The sequence below is a fragment of the Anolis sagrei genome, chromosome 3 (genome assembly GCF_037176765.1).
Source record: "Anolis sagrei isolate rAnoSag1 chromosome 3, rAnoSag1.mat, whole genome shotgun sequence".
NCBI classification, from domain to species: domain Eukaryota; kingdom Metazoa; phylum Chordata; class Lepidosauria; order Squamata; family Dactyloidae; genus Anolis; species Anolis sagrei.
This window is the reverse complement of record NC_090023.1, coordinates 117561246-117581805: the sequence shown is the minus strand read 5'-3', so window position 1 is coordinate 117581805 and position 20560 is coordinate 117561246. Positions and strand designations below refer to the sequence as shown.

General features: G+C 38.3%; 1 long non-coding RNA gene across 1 annotated transcript in view; it reads left to right on the top strand.

The window, feature by feature from the left end:
• The window catches only part of LOC132769966 (uncharacterized), a 41779-nt gene that overhangs the window by 5928 nt on the left and 15291 nt on the right, over window positions 1–20560 (top strand). The window contains exon 2 of the long non-coding RNA XR_010909572.1: window positions 18740–18785. This is a non-coding gene — a long non-coding RNA (uncharacterized lncRNA). The remainder of the gene's footprint in view (window positions 1–18739; window positions 18786–20560) is intronic.

Genomic DNA, 20560 nt, shown 5'->3' with positions numbered 1-20560 from the left:
GAAAGTAAATGAAGAATTTAACAATTATTTTAATCCAACATCATATTGTGGAGCAAAAGTCTCCTGTACTTGTTTTAGAACCAGAGTGGATCCAGCATGGCCAGTGGTCCTTTGTTGATTGTTGGCAAATTTTTCTTCCTCTGCAAATTTGTCACAAAGTGATAGGTTTGATATGAATGGGAAAAGAAGAGTTTATAAGAAAGAAATTGCATTTCCAAGGAGTACATGCCCAGTGTCCTAAATTGATATCAGACTAGGTGCAGTATGAGAAACCTGGCTGAATAAAACTATTTGTTCTAAAGGTCCATGCAGCTCCTGACTAATACATGATCTGTTTTCAACAATTTCACTCTGAGGACTTTGTGTCTACAAACAGCAGCTACTTTGTTCTCAGGGCGTTTGCATCCAGTTTCAGAGGAGACACACAGTCTGTACTCCTTCATGGAAATGTGTTTTATTCTTTACCTTAAGGTTTAATGAACAGCCTTCTGCATATATTGTTGCCATTTCCATAAGGGAGAAATCATTGCACACTATTTTAAAGTCTGAAAATGTATTCAGAGTATTATGGTGTGAGCCCCCCATCACCCCCCCCCCCAAAAAAGAATGTGATATTGCACGATGTGTTCAGAAAGACTAGGATAATTTTTTCAAAAGGAACATTTGCTTGAATTTTTGCACCAATTATAGAGTTCAGAATACCATCTTCTGAACACTTTTTCTAATATTCTGTGTTTGTTTTTAATAATTTTAAGAGTGTTTAAAATTATCATTGTTCTACCTATAAAAACTTATTATAGGCTACAAAAATGCAACACAAGAACGTAACCTCTGACTTCATGCTGTATCATTAGCTTGTTGGGATCAGTGTGCTCTAGCTGAGGAAAGCATGTGCCTCAATGATAGAGTAGACCTGGGTTTATTCTCTAGCATCAACAGTTAGACTGGGGGTGCATCCAGACAGCTCCTTAGAAGCATGAGCTCCCACATTTTCACACAGGGCATCCAAATGATGGCCCACATAAAAATGGCTGCTTTTGGGACAAAGCAGGAAAGCCCTGCTTTGTTCCAAAGTAATTTGTCAGCTGGAAAGACCCGTGTCTTCTTGAAATACCTGGGTCTTTCCAGCTGTGGACGGAATCTGGACCGCCGCCTCCAAAGGTATGGGATTTCTGAGGGGGCCATCCCCACAGCCCTCTCACATTTTTCAGGCTCCCTGAGTCTGGAATAAACGAGAGAGCTCTAACACTCTCCCAAAATCACATTAAAAAGCCTTTAAAAAGGAAAATAACTTACTCCGCCACCATTAACCCTTCTCCGGCTGTCTCCTGACACGTAGAAATGACAGACCCTTTCTCCTGACACATTATTTCTACAGGCCAGGAGAGTTCCGGAAAAGGGGGAATGGCAGCCAGGTAAGTTATTTTCCTTTTTAAAGGCTTTTCTAGGAGGTTTTGTTTTGTGTCCCAGTGCCCTGCCAGGAACCCTGGCAGAGCATGTGGACACCCCACCCCCCAAAAAGCATGTGCTTTCTGGGGCATGTATGGACGTCAACCCGGTTGCAATTGCATTTTAAAAATGTGATTGCTCCCAGGTGAAAGTGCTGTCTGGATCTGCCCTGGGAAAGACTCTTATATGCAACCCAGGAAAACAATTACCAATGAAGACAGTGGAAAAATAGATTTTCACTTTTCACAGGATTAAATCCAAATGAAAAAGTATTCATGGTATTCAGAAATCTACAGTACAGGCCTTTTCAAGATAAATGTAGTCAATGTTACATACAGTTGCTGTTGTTGTTCATTTGCAACTAATCAGGATTTGGGATAGCAATATGGATTACTTTTGCATATTCTTTTATTAGAAGGACTATCAGAGGGCAGTCTTCTAATGGAAAGTGTCCCCTGTTTGAAGTCCTCTTTGTACCAAAACTAATTCTAATATAAAGAGTCAACAAAAGGAGAACATGGTCTCTAAAGGTGTTCATCAACAGTGGCTGAAGAATGAGCAGGCATATAGATTATCAAGCCATGTAACACTGATTATCTCAAAAGCTGAGACTTCCAGCAGTAATATATTACTTTGGCTAAGCATTTTGCTTGAAGATTATAATGTTGCAGTCTGAAAATTTATCATGGGCTGTATAGCGTGCATACAGACTGGGTCATGAGGATCTGGTTGAGTGAATATCTTCCATGGATATCTAACAATATAAACAGAGTGCCATCTTAGGCACTATCTACTGCCTATTCATATTTTGGGAACATCTTTGTCATGCCAATAATTCATGTTGTTAAGGCTCACTGTTCAGTGCCCAAATCACAAGGATCACATTAAGCAACCACAAGCCATAACTGCGTGGCCTTGGGCTTCACTTGTTTAGAATGTTTTGGTCATGGGATTGAAATATAGATCAGAAGAAAGAAGTTTCTGCTTGCAACAGAGTATCATGAAAACTAGGCATGACCTATCTTTATTATACAGAAGAAAAGATGCCTTGATCCTTCTTGAATCAACAGGAGTTCCACCAATTTAATGTCAATTTTTCCCTCTCTCTCAGTACTAGTTACTGCTAGTAGAAAACTTATTTTTCTTAACTACTACTGCTGCTTTGATAAAATATTTTTAAGCATTCAGACACAATTCTCATGCTCTGAATCTGTTAAGCTAACATGAGATATTTCAGTCCAGAGGAATAACTTATTTTGTTAGAATTGATTTTTTATGGGAAAATGGGGAAGGAAATCTAAAAGTAATCTTGTCTTCTTCTCTGCTTTTTGTAATGAAGTTAGTTATTTCATCTCTGAAAATGGTTCTTAAACATTAGCTGAAATACTATATTAAATACTTAGTTAAAACTAAGTAATCTTCAAGACCATGATGTGGATAAGTGAACAGAAATACTGAAGAGCTAGAGAATTCTACTCAAAGGTATTTTGCTGCATATGCCAAAAAAATTGTGTCCTCTCTTGCATTCTTCATGCAGGAGCAAACTCTACTCCCAGTGAAATCTCTGGGGTGAAGCTTTTAAGAAAGCAAGCTAATTTAGATGGGACCACATAGCATTATCTCCCAAGAAAGTAGAACACCTTGGTGACTTTTAATAAATTAAATTCCACTCCTTCTTCCAATAACTGCTATTGTGTTTTGAACCTATGGGAGATTCTACATAAATCAAAAATATGGTTCCAATTGGTACTCCCTAAACTGCCTCATAGGTGGCGGGGAGTCCCAACTGTCCAGCCAGACACAATTCCCCTCCGATGGGCAGCACTGTATGGGGCCCTCCTTCCCACATGTAATGGCTATCATGAGCCATGACACCACCACCTATCCTTCTGGCTTGTGTCGCTAATGAGGTGGGGGGAAGTCTCCCTCTCCTCTGTCCATTCGATTCACCAAGTAGGCAGTCTGCCAGACACCCCACAGAAGGAAGATGGGGTGTCACAACAAGCATGGGTGGAAAAGATGACAAGTGACTGCCATCCCATGCTCTGTACCACCCAAGTAAAGCTGTCTTGACTGCCCCTAACTCAAGAGAGAATCCAAATCCTATATCAGGATTTGAATTTCCCCAAGTTAGCCTAAACCAGAGCAAAGCTGCATTAAGGGAGCCATGCCCCAGGTTAAACTGAATCAGCCCTGTGTAGCGTTTAGTCACTGTGGGGATGATCCATCTGCACACTGCCCTAAGTGGTCAGTGTAGATGTACCATATGTTGATATTTTTCTAAAATGATCAGACCTTTCTGTGTTATGTATTTTTCATTTGTTTCTTATGTGATTTATAAAATGCTTTTTGCATTGACACCCAAAGTAGCATTTCATTGCACTTTTGGTATTCAGGTAACATGAAAATAAATGAAGAATTTAACAATTATTTTGTAAGAATTTGGAAGAAATTTAAAACAAGAGAAATATTTATTTCAAGTGTTCTTCTACATGAAAGACATAGAATATAAAAATGTGAAGCAAATCAACCAACCAACCATCACAATAGTCCTTAGAATCCTTCTGTTCAACTGGTAGGAAATAAGGAACAGAAGACATGCCTCAAGATACAGGCATAATATATGTATTTTTAATGAGAACACTATTGTGTAGTGTCAGGTAAAAAGATAAGCATCTCTGTGATTTTTATTATCTTTTTTATTGCTAGAAGATGCTTGTTCATCAGCTTTTGATGGCCTGTGGCTACTTTCTGCCAGATACGTCACCCACTGAGGTGGTAGCAAAGGAAAACAGTTTGGGTTGTTGGAAATTGTCCAGAAAAGGAGAGGGATGGTTTGTGGATGGTTTGCTGGATGCTGAGCAAAGGGTAGATTATAGGGCTTGGGGGGTAGGCAGAGTCCCAAGGATGTGCTATTTGCTTTTGAAAATATGACGCTGTTTTCAAAACTGGCAAGATTGGTTTAGAAGCCCGCCAGCTTGCCTCAACTGTCACCTTCCAATATTTTCTTCTCCTTATAAGGAAACACAGCCTTACTCCTACTCCAGAATGTCCTACCGCCGAGGGACCTAAGAGAGTATAAAATAATTTTTCTTCAACCTCTTTGGGGCTAATGATCCCTAATAGTGTCAGAAGGATCACCCTGCACTTAGGTCTTGGGAAACCGCATTATTGTTGTCAGCCTAAATCATGACAACAATACTGACGGGCATGTTTTTGAGCTGATGACATACACATAGGCATTTCACAACCTAGAGGCAAACCAAAATCTCCAAAAACTGTAGCATTGTTTCTTATTCAGCCTAATATTGATACAAAAACAAACCCTATGCTACCTCAATCTTACTACATATTACTTTTTCTCAACACTGTTTGACAATTTTGGATGTACATCAATACAGCGAAAATTAATTTAAAGCTGGTGAGTGGTTGTTTAGGTAATTGCTACTCTGGGCCAAATTCACAAGCAATGCTAATGACAAATGGCATTGCTTGTATGTACCCCTGTTGGGAGTTGGAGAGACTACAATGTACATACTTCTTAACTATGATTTTGATAAGAAGGAAGACATATGAGGGAGACTGTTTAACAATCATCATAATATGAATTTTGAAAATCTAATCCTGAGTGGCAGATCTGGAACAGGTAAAAGGCACTTCTTCCTCACTCAATGCATAAACTGTGGAATTTGCTACCACGTGAACTTGTGATGGCTTCTAACTTGGATGTTTTATTCATTTGTCCTAGAATGGTAGCCAAGTCTGCTTACAATAAATTAAAACATTTTAAAGGAGTGCAGAAACTCGCTGAGAATAGGGTGTGCAACCATTTTCCTTCGTTTCATCCATTCTTTTGTTACTTTCGTTACCTTTGGGAGCATGTAATGGGAAAGCCTTCTCAGTACGAAAATCAGCTCAACACAAAAGCAAGCAGGAGCTGATCCCAACTCCTCGCCTGTTTTCCATGAGCACATGGTGTTCTATGCCTTGGACAGATTGTGTGTGTGGCATGCAGACCCAAAAAGTGTGCATGTCTGCCTGTAGCCTAGTGGCTCCTCTAGAGTAAGAATGAGAACTTGCCTCCCTGCCTTGGAAAGAGAGTGAATGTGTGGCATGCAGGTCGAGCATCTCCTCTAGAGTAAGAAAGAGGTAAGAAGCATCGTTAAAGCATGTGCCTGCCTACAGCTGAGTGCCTCTCCTCTAGAGTAATACAGCTTAAATGCCTTAAATTAGGGGAAGGGGAGCATGGGAAGCCCCCCCCCCCCTCCAAAAAAAATAAGCCGATAGAAAATGGATCTTTCAGACATATCCTAAATGCACAATCATAACTGATAATGGATATAACAATGGCTACTAACCACCTCATCACATGGGCTTATTTGCCCATCGTATGCTGCTTTCGCTCCACTTTTAGCACAGAGCCCATTAGAGGATGCACAGGCATTTCCGGCCAGGCTTCTAGCTGAAAGAGGAGAGAAAGTAGGGCACACCACCACCACAGCAACACAGGTGCCTTCCCATGTTGCCTTACTAGCAATGGGGGAAGCTGGGGTGAGACAACAGGAAGTGAGAGAAATCTACCCCTTGGAAGGGTAATTTGCTCCTGAATGAGTATCATGGGGAAAAGGTGTCTCAACAGAAGTTTTATCACCAATCCTTTTTTCCACAAGCCACATTTTTCAAAATCTGATTATTATAGGGACAGAAAGTGAGGTGAAATCTTCTGAACAGGGGCACAGATAGCAAAATAAACACCACTTGGGTGTTAACCCTCCCTATGCTATCCAAAGCTTTATATATATAATATCTCCACACATATATTATATATATATCTCCATATATTATATATATCTCCACACACACTTTGGATGCACGCACGCACACACACACACGCACACACATGGAGTTACACTTTAAAAATGTACATGTTCCAACTTCACAACAAACCTACAGAACCTACTTTGTTAGTAATTTGTGGACTACTTGTACATAGAAATAGGAATCGAAAATAACACTTTAAATATTGTTTTAAAATCCAACTCAGAAAGCTTTTCTTTTTTTAAAAAAAACTATGTTATACACAAAATTCAATTATTCCACTGCAAAGGCATATCAAACCACTCCTAAAATGATATCTTTAGATTCTTGGTGCACGGTACTTAAAATACCAGCTTTAAATAGTTCAGAACAACAACATAGTTTATATGGAAGCAAATAAAACCTAGCCAAAATCTAGCCTGTTACATATATCACCTTAATCCTGATGATCTACACAGAAACACAAAACAATCTTTTGCTTTTGTCTTCTCCATTCCTATCCCAATGTTTAGGAGGAAAGTGAACCAGTAGAGTAAAATCATGAGTGAAGCATTGGATTTATGGAAAAGACTCAATATTTAACTAATTTTAGCAGTACTTTCTTGTGCAGGAGGAGAGTAAATCAAATGGCTAAGAGCATGAATGTAGCCATATATATGAGCCATATATATGCACAACTATAAAAGTGATCATAGTTTACAGTTAGACCATAAAAGGAATGAAGTTATATGCATCCCAAAAGTTTTTTTTTAAGTGGATAGACACTGCACTCACTTGTATGATAAATCTGAAAATGGATGACTTCAGGAGAAAATGTAAGAAATAACAATGTGTAATGGAATCTAAGAAATGATACTATTTGCTTTCTAACAGAACAGGACATAACACTATGCTAACATGAAGCCCCCCTTCCCTTCATGAGATCAGGTCCTTAATTTATCTAATCTATTTATTCATTTGTCTTTATGCCTAGAGAAAAATATATTGTTATGAAGAAATTACCAGATTCTAAATAGTTAAGTATTACACATTGAATCATGATGAACACAGACTCTTAAAGATTTTAACAAAGGATAGGGACACAATCTGGGTTGACTTAGCCTATTATTATTATTATTAGTAGTAGTAGTAGTAGTAGTAATAGTAGTAGTAGTAGTAGTATTCTGGACTCGAGGTGACTTACAAAGAATTCAAAACAAGCATAAATAAAATTCACAGTACACAAAGGTATATAAGCAATTCAACTATCAAATAATGGAAAACATTTTTTAAAACATAAACAAGATTTTTTAAAAAGAAGCATGTATAAAAAGCCTGCTCCCTAAAATATCACTTCTCAAAAGCCCATCAAACAAATGAAATGACAGTAAGGAGAGTGCCAGAATAACTTCTTTGGGAGGGGAATTCCAGAATCAGAACTGCCATGGAGGAGTCCTGGGTATATCAGAGAATGTAAAGGGAGAGAAAGAAGGCCATTCCAGAAAAATCACAAAAAATATAGATTAAATCATTGCCGCACCAAAATTTCTTGACAATTCAGTTACCTTAAAAAAATAGTTTATCCTTATTTGGTATTTATAATGCCATTCTCTCAGGACAATCTTGGCAAAAGGGTGAGTAAAGGCTCAGCTAATAAGGAGTTTATAGCCAAACCACAGAAGGAGAAGAAAGGCTAGATTGCACTGCAAAGTGTGACCCATCCAGTCTACTTGGACAGAACTCTAGCTATGAGGATTTATGAAACATAGGAGCTATATTGGTTAGAAGCTCCTAATCTGCAAACCTGAAAACTTTCTTATGCAAGGAGAGCTAAAATATGAAAATGCACTTTATAAATTCAAGTTTCCACTGCAAGCCAAGAAGGTATAACTTCCATGTTAAGTGAAAACATTTTCTAAACTCCACTGTAATTCCACTGTGCTTGGTAGAGATAACTAGGAAGGGCTGTAATTTTAATTGGTCCTATAAAGCCAGCTCTTATTAAGGTAAATGAATGTAAAAGGCAGATCAAAGGCAGCCTGCGCAACCAGCCTGTCAGCGGTATCATTGAAACAGAATTAGCAGCCTTTCTGCACAGTGGTTAATGCTGCTAGAGAGATATGCCGTGGTCCACAGAGCTTCCTTGCCTCTTTCATATATTTTAAACGAGCTTCAGATATGTAAATTGATATGTAATGCCACTCGATGAAGAAGCAAGAGGGAAAATGCAGTGAAGGTGATGCAGGGAAAAGGGGAGAGGAGCCAGCATCTGACTTACTTTTCCAGTGGATCGCATGCATCTTTAGATAGGAATTGATCTCACAGTTTCTCATGAGCTGTGTACTCTCATATATGCATGTACAGGATTGAAGGTTTAAACATTTAGTACCAACCAAATGTTGCTGATATTGGCTTTAGATATGTTTGTCTTGGGTCATGGCCACTTATGCTGATACAGAAAGCTCCTTTTGAAACTGTAGAACTTTCAAAAGTAGTTTCTCACCTGCTAATGGATTAGGTTCTTGTAGCTCAGGTATTTGTGTAAAGAAAATGAGAGAAAGTGCATTGGAGCCAGACTAAGTCATTATTAAAATAGATCTATTTGCATAAATTCAGCAACTAGTCCCAACTAAAGCAAACTTGTTGAATCAATGGAGCTTACATAAAGCTTAACCAACATCCTAATGTTTCAGTGTGTCTACTCTGGTTGGAATTGGATTTAGGCCATTGAACTAAATTGACACGATGTCTTGCTGAGTTGGTAAATCTACTGTACTCTAAATGGCACCTGTCTAGGCCTATCACTTCTCTAGAGAAGACAATGATGCTGGGGAAAGTGGAAGGCAAAAGGAAGAGGGGCCGACCAAGGGCAAGATGGATGGATGGCATCCTTGAAGTGACTGGACTGACCTTGAAGGAGCTGGGGGTGGTGACAGCCGACAGGGAGCTCTGGCGTGGACTGGTCCATGAGGTCACGAAGAGTCGGAGATGACTGAATGAATGAACAACAACAACAGGCCTATCGCTTTAACACTACATTATGTCAGTGTTAGCTCCTGAAAGTTGACTAAGCTGCTCTTTCGATCCTCACCAGAACCAATGGATAGGGAGAAATATGTCAATTTTTCCATATTTTCTGGGATTTTAGAAGACAAATACCTCCATCATTGCACAGTCTTATGCCTTGTCCATGAACGAAACAAAATACATCAAGAAATGTATAGTGGAATTTTGTGAACTGGAAGGCAGTATGGAAAAAGGAAGACCACAGTACAACTGAACTAACTCAGTCAAAGAAGCCATATCCCTAAGTTTCAAAACATGAGCTAGGTTGTATATGACAGGGCCAATTGAAGAACTCTCATTCCTACGATCTCCAGAAGCTAAAGCCAACTTGACAGCACCTAAGAACAATAATATTTATTTTACATGCTGTTGAAGATTTTTAGGAATAAAGTTTAAGGTCTTTACACATTGATTAACAGCTTGGTTATGGACACGCACGTTTCTCAAGGCACCTCTAAATTATCCAGGTACTTGAAATGATAGTGAAGTATATATATTCATTGAGTTGGACATGAGTAATACATAAACAGATTGCACAGCTTTCAGCACACTCAGCACAAAACCCCATCTACATTCAGTAAAGGTGGAAGATGGTGTGTGACCAAGCATGGGGAAAGCTCACCATAGGGTATAATATAGCCTTCTGTTTCCATTTGTTCCTGGACTGCAACAACCCTCTGTCCCTGCCAGAATATATGTTCATAGTGCTGGGTGGTGGGTGCTGTTATTGAAAACACATATTATTTGAAGACAATTGATAGAAGGCAACATTATCATTGGTAATTCCAGCCAGCTAATTTTGGAAGTAGAACCTTCCATATGGTTTCATTAAAAATGTTTTTAATGTTTATTGTGTAAAGGTGATATACAGAATGTAAAATAAAATAAAATTAATATATCGAATGCACATAATACAAATTCATCTGCCTACCACACTCACTCCGCCCCTCACCTGGGAACCATAACTTCCGACACCACTCAATTTATTATTATTATTAACAACTATATTTATACCCCGCTCTTTTCACCCTGAAGGGGACTCAGAGCGGCTTACACATTATGGCAAAATTCAATGCCTCATTATACATACAAATAATAAATATAACTTATCAAATTATAAAACAGTTAAAACATACAAATGCAATAAAACAGATTAAAACATAGTTTCCCAATCACTCTCCCCCCACAGGCCAAACAAAAGCCTACTAGCAAACGTGGTCTTATGCATTATTACTATGGGGTAGAGATATAAGGTGCTAGTCTAGAAGGCTAAAGGATTAGGGTACAGGTGCCACAATTTATACAATTTAAATTTGAAACTACTATCACATTAAAATATTTCCTCATCTATAAATTAATAACTTCCCCTTGCTGCTATTTTAAAGTCTACCTTTGTCTTCTTTTCTAAATATTCAAATACAAGTCGCCATTATTTCCTCCTGTAATGCCATTGGACAGCTTGGTCATTTGAATATAGTCTGATAATTGTCCTCAAAGTCTTTTATAAAGAGCTCTTTTTTCCTCCTTCCATGATTTTGCTATTATTAATCTTGCTGCTACAAAACGGTGTTGACAAATTTCCATGTCTTCTTTACTGACTTTTTCACCAAACAAACCTAAAAGGCACATTTTTGGGTTTTTCTTAACCATTTTAGTATTTATTTTGTTTGTTACCTTGACTACCTTTTCCCAAAAAAAGTTTGTACCAGCCTACAAGTCCACCAAGTTTTATTGTGCATCTCCAGCATCCCCCCCCCCCACCCCCCGATAAGGTTTATCTATTTTGCCTATCACTTCGGGAGTTATATAGCTTCTATAGAACATTTTGTACATGCTTTCTCTGATGGATTCAGTTATTGCTAATTTCCCATAAATATTCCCATTTTTCCAAATCATTATTTTCCCTAAATTTTTAGCCCATGAAATCATTACTTTTTTTATTTGATAATCTTCTAAATTGTACTCTAAAATGTCTCTGTATAATCTGGAAATTAGTCCTGTATTCATCTTCTCCAAAATGTTATCCAGTTCCAATTTTCCATGGGAAAATCTTACTTTAGTATATTTCATACATCTGTTGTGTAGTAATGAAACCAGTAATTTATCTCTAATTCTTCTCTCCCTTGTAGTTTCCATTGCCCTTTTTCTTTGCTTAGGTGCTTCCTATAGGTTCTCTTTTCCTCATTAATTACTGGATTAAACACTGCCTCCAGAGATTACAACCATAGAAGTGTTTTTTGCTCCATCCCCTTCTTGTATCTCTTATAATGTGTTTATTAAAATCTTTATTGGCTTTTTCTTTTTCATATCATAAATATTCATGCCATCCAAATCTTAAATTGTATCCTTCTAAGTTAAATACAGCACAATTTTCTATTCTCATCCATTCCTTTATCTAGTTAAAGCCTGCCACTTCATAGTAGTACATAAGATCTGGGAGCGCTAAGTCCCTCTGTCTTTAGCATCTATTAAGTTCCTGTATGCAATTTTAGTTTTTTCCCATTCCATATGAACTGAACCAATCCCTCCTCCATTGTTCAAAGGCCTTCGCTACCTTAATTACTTGTAGATGTTGAAATAAGAACATTTTTGGTAAAACCATCATTTTTTTAATCACAGCTATTATCCCCATCCAGGTTAGTCAGATTCTTTACCATCTTTCCAGGTCTTTTTTCTTACCTCTTTGCATTCTTTTTCATAATTATTTTGGTATAAATTGTTATTTTTATTAGCAATCCATAATCCTAAATATTTTACTTTTGTTACAGCCTTATAAGCTGATATATCTTCCAGTTTTTCAATATTGATAGATTTTTGGTTAAGAACATGGATTTCTCTTTATTTATTAAATCCTGCCACAGATCCGTATCTATCAATAATTTCAATTAAGCATTGAATACTCCTTATTGGGACTTCTCTTCTATGATACAAGGCAACATTATCAATGGTAATTCCAACCAGCTAATTTAGAAACACAACATTCCATATGGTTTCAGATTTAACAAGTATACACATGGCATCTCCTCTGGCAAAATATCTGATGTTTCAGAGGACATTATAAAAGAAAAACTAGAAATTTTGTTTTTTTGTTTTCTCTTCCAAATTTTATGTCTCACATTTCTGTGCGATGTTTGGTTCAGATCCATCATCAGTTGAGTTCAGAGTGTTCTCTGGAGTGTTCTTTAACTCCCGGAACCCAGGGTCAAATCCCACCTTCAACCCCCTCCAATACTTTCTGTTGGTCATGGGGGTTCTGTACATACATGCGTTAACTTTTATTATATAGAGAGATAAAAAGACTAAAAGAAAATAGAAATCTCAAATCCCAGGCCAAAAAAAGGAGGTTACATTGTCACATTCTCAATAAATCTGGCTAGCATAATGCCTGGCTCTATATTTGCCTCTTGCAAAAGATGCCTCCTGACACACCTATGAAAACAGAGAACAAATAAAGGTTTAGCAGAACTGTCACGCAAAGGAATAATATAGTTTTTATCAGATTGAGAAAAAGACCCAAGGAATCTCTGATTGTAGTAATCTGTTTGGCAGGGTGTGGTGAAACTTGACATGTTAACATTTGTCAGATGGATTCTGATTAAGAAACTGCAGATAGCTAGAGCTATGCAGATGTCTTTCGAAGCATTTGTTATGAATTGCACCTGAGCGCTGTTAATAGTACATGTGAACTTCTGAAAGGAAAATTGTAATAACAGAGCTTGATTTTCAACAAATGTAACACTTTCCCAGCTTTGATTTGATTTGGGAAACGATTCAACTGGTGTTTGGAAAAGGAAATGCCAAAACAAAAACAAAAGCAAAAATCATATCTAACAAATATGATTTTAACTAATCCCGGAGATCGCATCACACTGTTAGCACACAATGAAATCTATTTCTCACAAACAAGAAGATGGAATAAGTATAGGATTCATTACTCATGCCTGAAAAATCATCCCCTTCTGAACTTTTGTACAGCCTTGATACACAGGTGAATCTGCCATTTTTTTGTCTTTGAATTTGAATTTGTCTTTATGCTTGAATTTGTGGACTTTGCAAAATGTGCTACATATACACATACATTTGAGCTACTCATTCTTTTTGTTCATTCCTGTATATTTTCTCAATGAAATTTACCATCCTGCACAGATATATATGTATATTAATGAATCATAAATGTAAGAAACAATCTTATTACAATGATCACATTACGATACCTTTTTGCTGCATTTCAGCAATTGGCACAAGTTATTCCACTTTTCATCATGATCTTGTCACATTTTGCTATGATGCCACTATCAACCCCCACCTCCTTTGCTACATCTGTTGGAGATTATTTAATCTCTTTATTTATAGAGATTAAATATAATATAGAATTCCCTCAGGGAGATAGGGCAAGTTATAAATAAATTATTATTATTTTTCACCCCTTTCCCCTACAGGTACCTTTCTATTAGATGGCAGGATTGTTGGAAAAATGATTAAAGAGGATTCACTCCTTAGAACTAGATTCCACTGCCAGGGCTCACCATAGCAAGCAGTTATAAAGAATCATATCAATAACTGCAGAAATTCCCATGCTCTTGCAAAGTCATTTTTGCAAAAGCCCCTTTGAATCCCATGTCAGGAGAAAGGTATGATACAAATTAAGTAAATAAAGAATCCAGTATCAAATTAAATAAATAAAGAATCCAGTATCAATAAATTAGTAACACTTCCTGGGCTGATCCTATCCCTTGACCTGATGGAAATATCAATTGCCAGAAGAATTGCCTTCATTTTCCCTAGTAAATTAAATTGGAGGTGGTGGGGTGGAGGTTATAATCATCATCACAATAGTGCCAAAATTGTGACAAACCACCTCATCGCATTTACTTTGAGAAGTCCACTCTTCTACTCCAGCTGGAGAAGTCCACTTCTTCCACTCCAGCTGGAGAACTGGTGGGCATGCTGCCCATCAGACAATGTAAGGGAGATTCCTGTGGAAGCCCCTTCTCCAATTAGAGGGAAACCATTGTATGATGCTTCCCTCTCAACACGGGAGCCTTCCCATGTTGTGCTGATTCCAATGGAGCCAGCACAGGGCCTATCCAGGAGGGTGATGCTTTCCCCAAGTAATGAGGAAAGCATCACAGAGAGAAGGCTAAGCACAGGGTGACAAATTCACCCTGCTGCTCCCTCTTTCCTCCTGGATGCTTCAAGTTCATTTGATTACGGTCAATGACCAGTTCGAGAGATAGTTCATAGCTAATATGATGAGGTCATAAGTAGTGATCATTAACATGAAATAGTTATTGTTAAATAATGGTATGGACAATCACTACTTAGGGCGTCATCACAAAGGCCAGGTGAAGCATCCTGTTTCTCTGAGAAAGGAGAGGGGGAGTGGGGTGAAACTGTTGCCCCGCACGCAGCTCCCATCATGCTGGCCTCGTAATGGCTCCAGTGGAACCAGCACAACACAGGAAGCCTCCCGTATTGTGAGGAAAGCATCTGGCAACATTTTCACCCCAGCTGGAAGAAGTCACATGTCATATGATGGCCAGTACCAAGACATTCAGGAACCTAATAAGGACTATAAATGAAAATGGTATCAAAAAGGTAGGGGATCTCATGGAACCCAATGGAGAAATAACAGATTGGGACAAGATAAAAGACAAAGTTGGACAAGGGAACTAGATAGTGTGGTTAGGCCTGTCTAGTAGAGCTCAGGCCATGAAAAGAAGAGAGGTAGCAGAAACTCCTCTAGAAGGAATACTTAAAAGGAAAGCAGAAAAAGATAAAGGAATTATTGGGTTATTGTACAAGGAACTAATCACCTTATCTTACTACACAAAAACAACCCTTATAGAGAACTGGAAACAAGTAAAAAAAAACTTTAGCAAGAAAATTAAGCATATGAGGATCAAAGACATTCAAAGGAAAATAATCTCTTAAATGGTACAGAACCCCCCTTCAATTAGCTCACATAATGAAAAATGTTTCCAACAAGTGTTGGCATAATTATTGGGGGGAAAGGTTCATTCATTGTAGAAAAATTCAGAACTATTATTGTAAAATAAGAAATGCAATGGAAAAAATAATAGGGAAAGAATTAAAGTGGGATAAAGCCAGATTCATATCTCTCACTATACAGGCAAAAGAAGGTAACAATACTTGGACAGAAATCCTAAAATATATGACAGCTGCAATACAGGCTATGATATCCTGAGGATGGAGAGACAAATACAAGATGGGATTTGGAAACTTGGTGGGCTTATCTATCGGAATATATAATCAATGATTTCATTAATCAAAGGAAAAACAGTATATAAATAGTCATACAAAACAAGACTGATACAGGAAATTTATTCTAATCGACAAAATAGATGGAGATGATAGATATATCATTGTGAACCAGGCTTTCCACACAGTTAAATCGATGCAATGACATCATTTAGAATTGCTGTTCTAGGAGAGAGGGGGGAATGGGGAATGGTATGGGTAATGGGTGATACACATCTAAGGAATGTATAAAGTGTCATGTAAAGTAAATTTACTTTTGGGATAATGTATATTGATATAAGACTTGTATGGTAAAAGTTTGTTAATTGATGGGATGTATCAACTAAAATAAATAAATAAATAAATAAGTATGATGGTCATTGTGGGGCTCCATCTATTAGCATCCCAGGACACTAAATTCCCCCCATTTGATGAAGTCATTAGTCATAATTTTGAGGGGGTTTAAAGGAAGCAAGGAAGAAAGATGGTCAGGGTTACCAGTTATGGAAGAAAATATAAAAGGTTTCTTCAATAACTGTTTTTTGTTAGATATAGCAATTTCTTGCTTGCTCTCTTTAACCTCCCAATAGCCTATTTATGAAAATATATCCTAGTTTTTCAAGCTTTATGGTGGGCTCCATATGGAATTTCATTTATAAGACGTGATCAGTTTTAAATGGATTTATTCTAAATTTGATTACATGGAGATCCAAACCTATGGACATGATCCAGTGGTAGATTTTCACTGGTAGAACAGTAGAATCCAGTGGAGAGAAAAAGGAAAAACTCCTCATCCATTCCCAGCCCCTGCACAGTGTTTTCATTGAGTTTTTTCAGATGCCACTGAGGGTTGTAAGGGAAAGGAAAGGGAAGAAGGTTCACTAATGTCTTCTCAGTGTAATGCCACATTTAGCTCCATCTATGCACATTTGATAATAGAAAACACAATTTTTGCCCTTTCCTTTCTTAAAAAGCTCACTGATTTTTGAAACTGACACTTTAATTCCCATGATATACAAGGAAAAACTGAGAATATCTCTTTGCCTTGTATTTGAAGCAACTACTTTGTACTGCTAAGGCCAGAGGAAATGCATGTATTTTTTTTTAAATCACTTTAAATTGCACATGTTATTCCAGTCTTTATGTGTTCAAGGCTATCATAACAATAGCAGCATGTGTGACCAGTTCTAACTATCTAATCCCCAATATATTGTTTGACTTACCCCAAACTAACTCATAACATAAGGTACAAACTGGATTGTACATAAGGAGTAGATACCGGTGACTAAGGAAGCATGTAATTAAATCAGGGGAAATTTGCAGAACTCAACTTTTCCTCTCTCAACATTTAAATTATGCAGGAACACACCCAACATGATGTCAGATATGGCTTTCAACCAGGTAGTTAATGTTGGGGCAGAAATATGGCATGAACAGTGACAGATATAATTTCCAGCCTTTGATTTGCAACCCAGATAAGAGATATGTTTATCCTGATTCATAGCTACAGGCACAGGATGCAAAAGAAGTAAATAAGAAATGCAAAGAAAGTGTAATCTTGGGATACAGGCTGACATTGGCTAGAAGGTTTCAGCAAAGAAGGTCCACGTGAAACTATCTCTGAAGAGAAACGTGATTTTCAATTTCAGATGAAGCACCTGGCAGAGTTCAGAGTGCTGAGAGACAAATATCCCTGCTTGCACAAATTCATCAGAAAAATGAAACACTTAAGGAATGAAAAAAGAGCCTGAACATCAGCCAAGCATGGTATACTTCTCTCAGAGGAGGAGACTCATAGTAGCACATTCTAAGCATCTAATCAGAATCAAATTTCAAGTAGCTTGATGGGACTTACTCCAAGATGCAGGTGTATGCCATAGATTTTGAAACTAGATAAAGATCTATCAGGTATGTCAACAGACACGTTCCTGCCTTGTTTGTTTGTTTTTGAACAATTGCTGGCTCAAGCCAAGGATGAGAACAATGAGTTTTCCATCAGCCCATTCACACTACACAATTTTAGTACCATATTCCACTTGAACTGTCATGGCAAATTCCTACCTTCTAGTCTTCTTACCAGGAGAAAGGCAGAATATACAGGTAGGAAGGGACATTTATAATCCTGAGCCAAAGAGCTCTAGAACTTCATGAAAGGACAAACCCCAGACCTTGGGAACACTACTGTTCTGGCTTGCAACTCCTAGAATCTGTCCACCAGCCAGCTGGACATACTAGGTATTGTAGTCCAAAGTAATATTTTTCTTCAAATTCAGATTTTCTGAACTCATTAACTGGTATTCAAAGGTATGCTGCTTTTATTCAGAAGGGTCCCTTTAGGTGCCATTATTAACCAGAAAAACCATCTAAGCCATTATGAATCTCTGGTGCAATGAAAAATGGGTTACCCTCTGAATGTTCTTGAGCTGAAACCATCATTATCCTTGTTTACTTTGTTATGCTAGCTAATTAGACTTGGGGAGGTCACAGTCCAAGGTAATCTGGAAGGCCATACATTCTCCTACCCTATTGGATGAACCAACTCATTTGTTTAAAGGATATTTTCTACTACTTGGCATCTTCAACCCCATACCTGCCAGCATTTTACAGATGAGAACTAGGATGCGTGTGGCCACTTCACAAAAGAATGAGGCCATGATGGCAAATGTTGTTAATAAGGAAGATCAGACAAGCTAGAAGAGGCTGCGGAAGTTTGCTTTTGCCTGAGTCTAACAGGAAGGACAAAATTTCCCTCTTCTCCTCTTCTCTCCCCACTCCTAAGTTAACTGAGTGCAAACTACTTTCCAATTTTGAACTCAGAATACAGCACCTCAAGTAAGCCGAGGACAAATTGGGGAGAGAGTAAATGGGGCATTTTTAAAGCAACTAAAAAGGGATATGAAGGGCAATGTGTCAGGACTGCCTGTGCCAAACTGGGACAGCTGAAGGGTATAAAATCCAGTGCCTAAAACACTGTGGAATGATAAAAAGGTCTCATTGATTTCAGTGAATCTTCTCTAAGGGCCAATCTACGTTGCCAGAAAATGCAGTGTTGATGGTGCATTAGCCTGCACTCAGGTTAATGCAGATTAACCTGGGGTAAACCATTTAATATGATTTACACCCAGGTTAAAAAAGCAGCTGCAAAGATATTGATTTTCCTTTGCAGGTATGGAGGCTATGGAGACAAATGCTGGGGATCACCAGGTAACCAGGTATCCAGGCTTTCCTTTTCTTTTGAGGGTAAAATTGGAGGGGGAGCAGAAAGGGAAGGGCGTGGGTGTGGTTGGGATTATGGCCAAATGCAAGCTTCCAATGAGGTCCCCCCACCCACCCACCCACACACACACACACACAGCATGAACTGGCATTCTGAATCTGGTTTGTTCCACATTTGGAACAATGAGGATGCTTGACCTACACCTGCCCATTCTTTGATAAACTGCTCCTGACCTGCCCTGATGAAGCCCAGTAGTGTGCTTGAAGACCGTTGGGCATCCAGATGACTCACCAAGAGGAGAGCACATTGAGGCCACTGCCATGTGTTACTGGCCACAACAGCTCCCTCACAGAAGCTTGCTGGTGACAATCTTTGGGAGAGCCTATTGTGGCTGATGACACAACAGTGAGTCTTATTTCATGTATGGACACTGGATTGCACTGTCTCCAAAATACCAAAACCGTTCTGGGGCTTACTGGATGTTTTGGAGTTTCTCCTTGCACTGAATTAACAGTTGAATGCAGCACTTCTGCTGCGTATCTAGCTGTATGTCATGTGGGCTCCCACAGCATTTAATAGGCTCATATAGACACGGCCTTAGTTTGGACTCAACCCAGTGCATTTTCCTCTTTGAAAAAGCTACACATCAGTTTCGAATCAAGGAGGAAAGCTGCTTTTCCTTTAATAAAACCCAGGCATCTCCTTGATTGTTGTCATGTGCCTCGATTGCAAGTGGCATTCACTTTATTTTGCTTGGAGGCAACTAAAGCTAAGAATACAACACCAAACCTCATTTCATGTCCAAATTCACTTCTCTACACATCCGAACCAATCAGGAGATGTTTTCTCTAAATACTGCTAAGATTTCCTCTTGTTGTTTCAGGATATTTTTAAAATGTGCCTCTGAGCTGAGAGCTTGGGTTTGATTAATGCATCGTTTCCTTTTTCAAATTAGAAACAGGATTTCTGAGTGATGGTTTAATAATTTTTGTTTGCTCTTCTGCTCTTTTCCAGGCAGGCTTAATTGCAGCCTGGTTCCCAGGCCTGATTAGGAAGATTGTACATCTGACTGCAGTTTAAGACAGTGCTTCAAGGCAGGAACTCAGACTTTTTAGTTCCACTAAATGGGAACAATCTGGGAAGGAACCAGGGAAGATACCAACAAGTACACTTTGGTATATTCTGATTAGAGAAACTGAGCTGTAGCCCAGACAACATTAGGGTCTGAATATGGGTTACATAGAAAGATGGATAACAAAGCCTTGGCACTATTGAGAAGTCAAAAACAAACAAAAATAAAGCCACTTTGAGGAGGGAGACCATAGAAGGAGTGAAAGCAAGAGAGATGGAATTTTAAAAGCCCCAATGCCATAATAGAAAAAGTGGAATGGTGTGGAATGATTCTTTACTTTGGTAGGTTGGGAAAGATCTGAGACTGGAATTTTTAACAAAGTTCCAGCATTTTATTTCCTTTGTTACCGGTCTTCTATTTGGACTTTCAACCACTAGGACCAAGCTCTAAGGCTGGATCTACACTGCCTTATATTCTAGGATCTGATCTCTGATTATCTGATTTGAACTGGATTATCTGAAACGACACTGCTAGATAATCTGGTATCAGATCATGGGGTATAGACCAGTGTAGATCCAGCCTGACAAATCAAACCTTGTCTCCAGAGTCATATAATTCTTGTCTTACTATGCTAGAGCGTATTAAAACCTGGACCTCAGCACTAGACAAGGCAGTTATCATGATGCTTTGGGGGTATC